Source organism: Diceros bicornis, chromosome 10 (genome assembly GCF_020826845.1).
Source record: "Diceros bicornis minor isolate mBicDic1 chromosome 10, mDicBic1.mat.cur, whole genome shotgun sequence".
In the NCBI taxonomy this organism is placed as follows: Eukaryota; Metazoa; Chordata; class Mammalia; order Perissodactyla; family Rhinocerotidae; genus Diceros; species Diceros bicornis.
Window position 1 is genome coordinate 39,535,733 of NC_080749.1, and position 12,441 is coordinate 39,548,173.

Here is a 12,441-nt window from a genome sequence, read left to right on the forward strand (position 1 = left end):
ATTATGTTACAGGCACTGTGCTAGGCCCCAGGGGACAAAAGTGAGTAACAGATGGTGTCCATTTTCCAAGCACTGAACTGTTCTGGGAGAATTAGTGGGAAGGAAATCCAGGACTGACACCTTGATTCCATCAGATTATTCCTTTTCCGTGTAACATGTTGCTCTTCTAGATAAATGTTCGGGATTTGAAAAAATGTGAAAGTATTGGTCTATTATGAGGGTTCTCAACCCTGGCTGATCATTGGAATCAGCTGGGGGAGTGATTCTCAACATTTAGTGTGCTGTCAAGGGCTTGTTAAATCAGATAGCTAGGCCCAGCCTCAGAGATGAGGAATCAGGTAGTGAGGAGTGAAACCAGAGAATTTGCATTTCTATTAAGTTCTCAGGTGATGCTGATGACTGCTGGCTACTCTTTGAGAGCCACAGTTTTAAAATATAAGGATTTCCAGGTTCCATTCACAGATTGATTCAATCGGATGGGATTGGGATGGGAACCTGGCACTGATCATTTTACACACACACACACACACACACACACACACCCCATTCTAATGTGTATTCAAGGCTCATAACCACTGTTCCATTGAACAGACTACGCAATGGATAGGCTGGTTTCCTGAAGTTACTGTGAGTTGGGGACCCAATGAATCTACACATTCCTCTGAGTCAATTATAATAATTCTGTGGTGTTTAAAGAAATTAGTAAGTGACAATAAACAATTGGCTGAAAAAACCCACCACTGCGCGTTGGTTCAAACTAATTTGGCTGCCTTCCTTTGGAAGGCCTTTCTAACCCTTCCCTGGGTATTTTCCAACACCACGGTAGAAACGTTATTTGTAAAGCTTCCAGAGGTCTTCGGAGGAAAGGTCTTAAAGAAATGGGGTCCATTTGAATCCCACCTGCTCCCTCCTTGGGTCCACTTGGGCTCGCCTAGCACTTGTAGTTCCAACAAGTGAGCTGGGCATGCTCCGTGGGCTGGGTCGGTTTTGGGGGATGCGACTGGGAAGCCTGCTGCTCTGCTGCCGGGGCTCTCCGCCTCCCCCAACCTGTACGAGGCTGGGCCTTAGGAGCCTGTGCTCAGCATCCCACCCCCGGTGCCTGGGCTTGGTATTCCCTGCGGGTCCCCGCGCTGACACTCAGGCGGGGGGGGGGGGGTCAGGAGGCCGGGCGCGCCTCCAGCGCGCGCGGGGGGAGCCTGGGCAAGGGCTCTGGGCTCTGACGGCGGGGTCCCAGGGGTCCGCCCCCCTCCTGGACGTGTTTCTAGGCCTAGGGAAGCCTGCCTGCCGAGTAGGGAAAGCCAGATTCGGGGGCGGGTGACGAGAAATCAGGTAAGCCAGCCCCGCCGGCGTGCAGGCGGGCTAGTGTCTCCTCTCTCCCGGGCAGGTGGCGAGGGCCCCCGCATGGGGGAGGGCAGAGGAAATCGGACACCTCCCCCGTCTTCCCCCCGCCTAGCCCCTCCGATGCCTCCCTGCCTCCCTGCCAGCCGGCTGGCAGGGCGGGGCGGAGGGTCAGGAGTGCGGTATGGCGAGGGCGCAGGGCAGGAACCGCAGCCTGGGGCGAGGGCCATCGCATCCGCTGCTCCGCGGCCCCACCCGGCGGGACTTGTGTCCCCGTGTCCCCGTCTGGTCACGATCATTGGGCGGCGGCGACCTCGGTCGCCGCCCGCTGGTTCTTAACCCTTCCCCCCCTGCTTCCCGGCCGGTCTCCCGCCTGCACTTCCGCGTTCCCCTGCTGGGCCGGAGGAGCCTGGGCCCGGAGGTATCCGGGCTGGATGTGGCGGCCGCGCCGCCCAGGCCAGCCTTCGGGGAGGGAGGAGGAGCAGGGCCCGGAGGAGGAAGCCGCCAGGGAGGCGGGGGCGCGGCGGCTCCGGGCGGGTCGGGTTACACTGGCTCAGCCTGCCCCGGAGTGACATCCACGCGCGCCCTGCCGCGAGGACCAGGGCCGACGCTCTGATTCAGGGGGAGGCAGAGACTCCGCCCTGGCCGCAGGAACTGGGTGCTCCTGCTCTATCTCCTCGCGCGAGAGGATCAATCTCAGGTGTGTGCTTCCTGGGATACCCCCTTCCTCCGCCCCCAGGGTTGTAGGGCGCAGTGGTCCCTTTCCGACTCGGGCGAGTCTTCTAGGACTCCGGTGTTGAGGTGGGTGGTGGCGGGAATCTGGGCAAAGAATTCCTCCCCAACAACAGAACGTGGATTCATTCTTATCTAGGGTTTAGCTGTTTACATTTTGGAGGGCGGTGGGGTGTAAAACATTTGCCTCCTTAGTTAAGTGGCAGGACTTTTGGGCGAGGGTTGGTATCCAATTGAAAGTTTTCCTGTAAACTTTTGGCTTGCGGATGTCGCTCCCAACAATAAGGATTGTTGCTGCCTCTGAAGCGAAGGAGGGAAAGATTCTAGAAGGGGGCTGAAGCTTCTTTAGCTGCTGGAGTGTGACAGTTCTAGGAGGAAATGGAAGGTGTACACTGATTAACTTAAAACAGCCTCCTCTCCCTACATAGTAATTTATACCAGCAAAACTAGATTTGCAAAGAGTGCTGTAGCAGGAAGGTGTAGCCCTGTGAATGAAACGCTACTCTTAGCAGTTGGTCTCTAGACTGCCTTGTGCAGAGGAGCATTCACTCCCCAACAGCCTTCCTAGGAGTTCTGAAGTAATTTACAAACACAAATGCTGGCAAAGTCTTAGTGACATGGGCCAACTCAAATTATACAACACATTATAAATATCATGAGAGGCAGCTATAGAAATAGCTAGCAGCTAATTTAGTCAACTTATACTTGCATAAATAGGTGAGGGAAGGAAGGGTAACTTAACATGGAGTGTTTATTGCTTAAAACAAAACTTAGAATTTTGCATATGTTCCAAGTTTAAGAGATGTGAAGTTTCTTTTTTGAGTGTGGAGGGTAATGGCAGCTGCCACCCTGGGGCCAGGCACTTCCTGGTAGCTACTGACTACTCTGGTCTCTGAATCCCATAGTTCTTGCTGGCCATCCACTGAGAGCTGGATGCCGTTGCCCAGTGGAAAGCAAATGCAGCCTAGCGACCTTGTGATGTGGATGTTGAAACCCCTCTGTGTTTCTCATAGGGCATATGTCAAGTTACAACACTTCCTTGACTTTTGCAAATCAACTCTTCAAATAATGCAGCAGTGCCTTAGTGAATAACAGGTAAAAGATGAAATTTTGGGTTTGAGAACCAACATTGTTGGAGCTGTCCATTTTGGGTTTGAGAACCAACATTGTTGGACTATCTCTCACATAGTCACTTTATTTTATAAAGAAATTCTGAGCATCATTAAAGCTCTGCTTCCTTTTCCTTCCCTCTGATTTGTTAAAAGATGTAAAGGCAGTGGCTCAGTAATTGACAAGAGGCCCACAGTGTTACCAATTGTCAGTGGGTTTTACTCCCTCCCCCCAGTTTAGCTTTTGTAACTATTTAATCTCATTATAGATATTTCAAAAGATTTGACTATCATGGTACATAAATCATATTGGTAAACTATTATAACTCTGAAATTATCCATTTGGTTGTTTATTTTCTTTCATCACTAGAATATAAGTTCCGTGAGAGGCCTTGGTCAGCCTCACACATTTTCGTGTTTCTAATGCCCAGAGTGGTGACTAGCTTGTATAAGCACTCAATAAATGTTTTCTCAGTGAATGACTGAATTGTGGGACAAACTCTAACTGAGGGTAGTGGGGGGAAGAAAACCAAAGACTTTGGCCTTAGGTAGCCTATTCAAATTCGCTGAGCCTCAAAATGTGGATAATAATATATGATATAATACATGTAAAATCGCTAGTGATGGATTTGCCAGGTGTAGACTTCAAAATATTAGCTTTCTTCTTATATTTTTTTCTTCTTATATTCAAAAAGGGAAGATTTGGGCAAAGAATACACTTAGCTAGATAATTTAGCTCTTGCATATTCTGCATGAATTATCCAGGCTTTCTCCCCTTTAAGTTGGTGTGTGTGACTGAGGGGGAAGGTGGTTGGTGGCAGCTATGGTTATTAGAGAAGGGAAGCAATTTCCAGATCATTATCTAACTTCTCTTCTATATATTTTTTCATGTAATGATCTTTATGCTTAGATTTTCCAAAACTTGATTCTTTCTACTTGTCAACATCGGAATCACTACACTGTCCTAAGCGTAGAAACAACACTTCAGAAAGAAATCAAATACATGTAACACTTGTCTTTTTAAATGAAGCTTTCTGTAGGCTTATGCAGCATTATATAGTAACTAGTGCTAGGTAAAAAAAGTGTCGTTATCCTGCTTTTGAGAAGGTATAGAGTTTGTTTAACAAGGTAAAACCTATAGATATAAAACAATTAGGGGCCAACATAAGATCTTGTATGATCATATACCCTGTGGTAGAATGTCAGCTTTAACTGTTGTGGTTATGGAAGAGAGATGTTAACGTGGGCTCAAGTAGTTGGGACAGTTTTGTGGTGAAGAGACTGTCGCTTCAGTAAGTGAGAGACTTAAAGTTTCCTGAAGATTACAGCAAAAGAAGATCATCTTTGTTTCAAAAATGTTTGCTATTTTGTACTTCAGTGTATTAAAAAGCCAGCACAATCATATACTTTAAAAAATGAACTTTCTGTGGAAAAGTATATTAGAAGCCTACAGTAAAATTCTGTATGTGCACTAAATAACACTGTTCACTATGTTTCTGAAGTTTTAAACCCCAGAATTAGAGTTAAAAATTATAACTCTTTATTCTTGCGACTTTTAATTTTATTTATTTATTTTTTTCCCCCAAAGCCCCGGTAGATAGTTGTACATCATAGTTGCACATCCTTCTAGTTGCTGTATGTGGGACACAGCCTCAGCATGGCTGGAGAAAGGGCACGTTTGTGTGCGCCCAGGATCCCAAGCCAGGCCGCCAGCAGCGGAGCGTGCCCACTTAACCGCTAAGCCACCGGGCCGGCCCTATTCTTGCGACTTTTAACACACTTGTGTAAAAATGTGTAGGATGGCCTGCCTGTTACTCTATCCAATTGTGTACAATGGGATATATTTTTCATCTGAAATTTCAGGGGAAAATCACTAGTTAGTAGGTTTGGGAACCACACAACTGGCTAATTTCGGGATTGTTATTTTGGGAAATAGGGAAGGACTGAATGGAACAGAACTAAGAAGGTATTGTGAAAGTGGTTTTAGATGCTCATCAAAATACTTAGATAATTCCATCAGGACTTGTCTCCTTTGAAATAAGAAGAAAACTTGGACGTTGTGTCGTAGAGGAAGAAGAAACTAATAAAGGGCATGTGGTACATTTCCATGTTTAAGAATTGTTGACATGATGGGGGGAAGAAATATAGGCGGGAAAGATGAGCAGATTCAGCTCCAAGTGAGAAAGACAAGGGCTAAGGTGGCTGCCAGCCGGGCAACCTCAAACGAGTTCAGACAAGACCTCTTCCTGTATCATCTGACCAGGGATTGATCGCAGGAACATTTAGGGAAAAGAAAGCACGAGAAGCTGATGGTTTGAATACCTGAGGATGTTTATAGTTAATGATTGTGGTCAGAGTTTGTCCAAAACTCTAATTTCGTGTCCTGACATGAATGTGACCAGGGTTTTTGTTTTTTCTTTTTCTTGTTTTCTAGGATTTTCATCTTTTGTTGGAGATTCTTACTGGTTCTTTGGCTTAAATATTTCTTTCTATATCATATCTGTGCTCTTGTTTCCCATTTTTCTGTAGAAAATTTTGTGTTGGTTCTTTCAAAATCAGATTTCTGATTTATGTGGCAGAGAAAACATGGTTTCTGATTTTAATTAGGTTAAACTTTGGTTCTATTAGTTCACTAAAATTAGTGGGAAAAAATGAGTTAATAGAAAATATTTCCTTTCTAATTAAAAATTTATTGTGACATATGTATTAACGAAACTTTAAAACCTTATTTGAATACATCTTTTATTTTTTCTGGCAAAATGAAATTATTACTGATGTACTTTAATATTTGATTAATAGTAAGATACTGTTAAAATGTGGGTACGTTTTGAACAATGACTGTTTTATTTAGATTTTTCAAGCCTCATATTCTTTAAAAGTAATATGACCTCTGTGGAATCTCGTGTTTGATTACCCACCAATATCCTACTATAAAAGGTTTTAGTATAGAAGGGAAAACAAGCCCCACAAATTGTAACAGAGAGGCTGTTTTCAGAAAATGAGGTTTCTAGAAGTTGCTACTGTCAAGTGAGATGGCCTCCGGGTATGACTTGGTGACATATGCTTAGAAAGCTTTGTTACATACCTTACGTTCATCAGTGACTACTAAGTCCAGTTGGTTATATACAAGAGGAACAAAAGTTTATTTCCAGGTAAACATTTTAGGAAAATTTTTGTTAACATTTTATGCCATTATTATTTCAACAAAACACAATAAACTTCTAAATATATTTGAGAAGTGATGAAAATAATACAGCTCTGAGTACTAGGTTTTCAAAAATCGTTTTCCTTTTATTTAAGCTGAATAAGGAAAGGATGTTTTGCTTCACTGTAGTAATGTCAAACTGCTTTGATTGTATTACTGTCTGCTCCACCCTTCTGTGGGCACCTTGCCCTATTGGATCAAATTCCAGATATCTGTCTTGGAATCCGTGGACTTCTCCAGTCTTGCTCCAGTATTAAGCTTCTACCCTTATCTTCCCTGTGATCCAGCCAAATTGGACTACTTGGAATTCCCTAAAACTCTGTTATTCCTACTGCTCCCCCTATGCTAACCCTCTTCTTTCTATTTCGCCTTTTTGAAATCCTACCAGCCCTTGAATGTCCTGACCACTGGCTACCAGTTTCATGGCGCTTTTGCTTACTGCCTTGCTCAGAAGTGTTTTGTACATTTCCTAAACCCTTCAACTACTCTTTTTCTGTCACTCATAAGTCTCTCATTTACTCTGTTTACGATAATTGTTTGAAAACATGCATCACTTCCTTTCCTGCAGAAGCTCATGCAGAGCAAGGGGTGGATCTTACACAATTTTATAGATCTCACGTGCCCACCCAAGTGCCTTGCATGTGGGGGACACCTAGTAAATAGCTGTTGAATAAGTGATTGCCTCATAATTCACTCATCCCTTAATTACTCAAGAAATAAGTGATAGGAATGGGTTGGGTGTGATAAGACAGCAGATAACACACAGGCAGATCATTTGAGATACTTAGTTAAACTGGATACTTGATCTTGTTCAGGCCTCCCCTTTCTCCCTACACATGTGGCAGTTTTTACATTTAAAGGATATTTAGGGGGAGGAAAGGAAATTACTGCAGTTGAACCAAAGTTATAAAAGCAATCTCTGAAGAAAATCAGTGGAGAAATCTACAAATGAGGGGATCATTTAATATCCATGGAGGGCTCAGCCACCTTTGTCAGGGCTCTTGGGGCTCCCTTCTCTTCAGTAATTTCTCCCTTCTCTTCCACCTGTGCACCTAATCCAATCTTTTAAGAAAGAACCCATAAAATTAAATCATAACAAGATGACTGATAAAATTAACCTGTCACCTTCTCAAAGGTCTCTGGATTCGGTGGGGATAAAACCTCGGGGACCATTTATGTGGGCTAGGTAGAAGGAGCTTTTGGGGAGCAGTGTTTACTTGTGCGCATCCCTAAGGTCACATAGCCACTTAAGTGTGGCTTTGGTCAGTCTCTGCACCTTTCAGTTTCTTCCTCTGTAAAATGAAGGGGCTGGACTGCGTGAATTTAAAGCCCGTAAAAAGCATGAGGTGTTTTATTACTCTTGCCCTGTCTAAGGGGAAGCCCATCTTGGCCAGTGGGTTCTGTTCACTGCTGGACCCTGGCCTAGCTTTTCGTCTGGGGTTTCCTTTCTCTCAGCCTCTCCACATGTAGCATTCACATCTGGAGGACGCTGCATTCCTTGCATCTCCCTCCTGGCTTATGCTCCTAAGATCTGTCATAACAAGTGTATTTTCACTTCTTTCTTTTGTTATGTTTGCTAGTATTAACACCTTTCCCCCATCCCAGCCCACTGTTAAGTAGCTGGGATGTTTGTCTAAAAAAATATAGATTCACAGAATTTTAAAATAGGAAATGGGTTAGAGATCTAATCCAATGCTGTCTTTTTATTATTAATAATAAGTAGTAATGATAAGTATCATTTATTGAGCAGTCACCATTTTCTAGGCACTGTCTTAAGCACATTATTTCATGTGTCAGCAGTGAACCCTGTGATATCTTTGAGGAAACAGAGTTCCAGAGAACTAAGTGACTCATTCAAAGCCACATCGTTATTTTCTGGTATGACAGAAACTCCCTTAAAAACTGTGTAAATAAATAGAATCAGGAGATAATCGTATTCGCATTTCTGTAATGTATTTCCTGCTTTTTGCTACTTTGGATTCCACTGCTCGACTCATTGAACTTTGCTTTTCCTAATACTTGACCTTGTGGCTCAAAGTTCCACCAATGTTGCTGAACTTGTTCAAACATTGAATGCATAGCACGGTCTGCCTGCCTACGACAATATTCCTTTTGATTTGACTTCTAGGAACACATGACATTGTTAAAATCCTCTTTAGTCTTAATGGATGTGGAAACAACCTGCAACTTGGTATCAATCTGCTTTTCCACTCCTACGCCTGGGTTTGTGAATGCTATTGGGATAATGAACACAATCATGCAAATTGGAGGTACATATAAATTTATGTTCTCCAGCGTTAGCCACGAGGCAGTTCTTTTACCTGTTTCTTGACAGCACCTTTTCCCATTTCTCACCATAGTTTTTCCAAACCCCACTTGTGCATTATTTTATCAGAAGATGACTGTTAGTGTTAAAGCAGACTAAACTGTTATAACAGAAAGATCTAGAAATGGATAAAAGCACAAACACAACAGATGCTTATTTCTTGATCATGTCATAGTCTTGGTTGATGGATGGCTTTCCTCCACGTGATGATGCAGGTACCGTGGAACTTCTCATTTGTGACTCTGTCATCCCTTAGGGCTTTCAACTGTTTTCAACTGAATCCAGCTAGTGGAAGGTGAAAGAGAAGAAGCACATCCACTTTCTAAACGCTTAGTCTTGAAATGAATGTGTCAGTTCCACACACGTGCCATTGGCCAGGTATCAGGTACACAGTCACACCAGCAAAGGGAGATGAGCAAATGCAGTCTAGCTGGGAGCCCAGGAAGAAGAGAATATGGGTTTTTAGTGAATAATTAGCTATCCTCTTCACAGTGTTCTTGCATCCTATTATACTGAGAAAACACAAATATATGTCAACTCTTAATATTTTGCTCACCTCTTCACATATTCCATCAATGCGATGTGAATCCATCAATTCCATCAATAACTACCAACTTAGAGGTAAGTTGTCCAAAGAGATGCTTTCCCCAATGCTCTGGATCCCTGATCCCTTCATATACCTTACTCTATGAAATTTCTCCTTGTTCACCTGCATTTTAAATCTTTGCAAGAATGCTCAAGATTCTCCCATCACAAAAGCAAACAAGACTAAAAACCAAAACTATTCCTTTACCCTGCACTCCCCTCTAGATACTAGCTCACTTGCTCCATTCTTTCAAGCCATGCTTCCTAAAAGTATATTTTATACATTGTTTTTCTACTTCTTCACCTTCCGTTCACTCCACAACTGCTGGAAATTTGGCTTTTACCTTAGATGAATCTGTTCCTGTTATGATTATTGGTGTGCTCCTGGCTGGCAAATCAATGGGACCTTATTACTTGAAATTTCTGTGATTTTGCTCATTCCCTCCTTTGTGAAATTGAACTTTCATTAGGCTACTGTGATACTTTGTTCTCCTTTTGGACTACTCCTTATGGATCTCTTTGCAAGTTCTTCCCCTTGATGTTGGAGTTCCCAGGGACTATCCTTAGTTCACTGTATTCTCATTGTAGATGCTGTCTGCACCACCGAGTTCATCCATATCCCTGATTTCAGTGATTCCCAAATCAACATCGCCAACCAGACCCCTTCTCTGAGTTCAGACTCAGCAGACATTTCCACTTGGATGTCCCACAGTCAAGATAGGATTCATCATCTCCCCTCCCCCGCCAGTGCTGTTGCTCCTCCCACTGAAGGGCACCACCATCTGTTCTCCCATTTGCATCATCCGTTCATTTGTTAAGTTTATCGATCACCTAATATGTGCCAGAACATCATTTTTCTACAAATTAAGATTACGATGGTGTACAAAACAGGTATAGTCTCTGCTCTTGTAGAGTTTACATTCTGGGGGGTTGAGGGAAGAAATAATAATGATTAAATAAAGGAGAGACATATGAGATGATGAGAGCTATGTGATTATTCTGCATTTGGATGCTTTGGGAATACCTCTTTGAGGAGCTGACATTTGAGCTGGGTCCTGAAAGACTAGAAGGAGCTGACTGTGCAAAGATGAGGAGCGGAGCATGCCAGGCAGAGGAAACAGCTAGTGCCCAAATCATAATTGTATTCCTGGTGAATTTGATGGGCAGAAGACAGTAAAAAAAAAACCCTGGAACTTAGAGGATGAGAATGAGAAGTGTCTGTTAGTTTCCTGTGGTTGCTGTAACAAATTACCATAAACTTGATGGCTTGAAACAACAGAAATTTATTCTCTCTTAGGACAAGAGACCAAAAGTCCAAAATCAATATCACTGGGCTGAAATCGAGGTGTTGGCAGGCCATGCTCCTTTCTGAGGCTGTAGGGGAGAATCTGTTCTTCGCATCTTCCAGCTGCTAATGGCTTCAGACATTCATTAGCTTGCGGCTACATCACTCCAATGTCTGCCTCTCTGGTTACATTGCCTTCTCCTCTTCTGTGTGTGTCAAATCTCACTGTTTCCCTCTTATAAAGATATATGTGATTGCATATAGGGCCCACCATAATAATTCAAGGTAATCTCTCCGTCTTAACAATCCTTTATTTAATCACATTTGCAAAGTCTTTTTTTTTTGTTTTTTGGTTATATAAGCTAATACTCACAGGTTCCAGAGTTTAGAATGTGAATATCTTATGGACACCACTATTCAACCTACCACAATGTCCAAGAGTATCTTTAAAAAGTAGGCAAGGGCCAGATCCCATAGGGCTTTATAAGCCAGGATAAGGCATTTAGATTTCATTCTACGGTGATATAAGCCATTGGAGGATTATGTGTCAGTAAATCAAATGATGTGGTTTTGCTATAAAACAGTGTCTCTCAACTTTTTTTTTCATTATGTCTCTCCAAGAAGAAAAATTAAATTGAAATTAATTAATTGAAACTTTAAATTAAATTTCTCCCTAGCAAGAGAATATTCCTTAAATATTAAGGATTAAGATTGTGTTGGGTAGAGTTGAGGTTTGGAGGACCACAAATCATTATAATATACAAGATTTTTTTACCCTCCCCCAAGAATCAATTTTGTACTCTTGTAGGTGTTATTGCTTCTATTGAAAATGCGTGCTATCAAAGACTTCTCTGGCTGCTAAAAGTAGACTAGATTATGGTAGGTGCGGGAGGGAAGATTTGGAAGCAGGACTCCAGTTAAAACTGGAGTCTATTTTAGTTACCCAACTGAGAAATTATAGTTGTGTGGATAAGCATTGTATTAAAGATGGAAAGAAGTGGATGGATTTAGGATATGTTTTTGAGATAGATAGTTGATGGAACTTGCTGATAGATTAATTATCTGGAGAGAGGAAACAAGAATCAGGGCAAAGGCTTACATTTTTCACTTGAGTAACTGGACCGTAAACTGAGAAGGGGAGAATTGGGAGAGAAGCAGGCTTGACGGAAGATAGAAAATGTTCTGTTTTGGCTGTGTTAAGTTTGAGGCCCTTATTAGACATTCCATTGGAGATGTCAGTTAGACAATTGGACAAATGGAGTTCGGAGATTCTGGGAGGGATTTTGGCTGAAGATACAGAGTTAGGAGTTATTTGCATATAGCTTGTATTTGATACTGGATGGAATTACCTATAGAGAATGTATAGATAGAGAAGGGGGCCGTTGGAGCACTGTACTATTTAGAAAAGAAGAATTTGCTGGTGGGATAGGAAGGAAACCGGGATAATGTGGTATCCCTAAACTTAAGGGTTCACAATGTTTTTAAGAGGAGATGGTTCTTGGGGCCGGCCTGGTGGTGCAGGCGTTTGGGTGCGCACGCTCCGCTGCGGCGGCCCGGAGTTTGCAGGTTTGGATCCCGGGCATGCACGACATACTGCTTGGCAAGCCATGCTGTGGTGGCGTCCCATATAAAGTGGAGGAAGATGGGCATGGATGTTAGCCCAGGGCCAGTCTTCCTCAGCAAAAAAGAAAGAGGAGGATTGGCAGATGTTAGCACAGGGCTGATCTTCCTCACACACACAAAAAAAGGAAATGGTTCTACTATGTCAATTATAGAGATTGCATTTGTGATTTTGACAATCTGACATATAGTTTAAGCAGAGAAATGGAGACAAAAGCTTATTGGACTGAGTTGTGGAAGG

At 42.9% G+C, this 12,441-nt stretch overlaps 1 protein-coding gene across 2 annotated transcripts in view; it reads left to right on the forward strand.

Moving 5' to 3' along the window:
* Window positions 1-1,280: 1,280 nt before the first annotated feature.
* GPD2 (glycerol-3-phosphate dehydrogenase 2) overlaps window positions 1,281-12,441 on the forward strand; it is a 138,807-nt gene continuing 127,646 nt past the window's right edge. Inside the window, exon 1 of one of the 2 annotated variants that reach the window (XM_058549003.1) lies at window positions 1,281-1,329. The gene's annotated coding sequence lies outside the window, so the exon portion shown is untranslated. Of the gene's footprint in view, window positions 1,330-1,909; window positions 2,039-12,441 lie in introns of those variants that run through there. The other variant, XM_058549002.1, reaches the window with a different exon arrangement.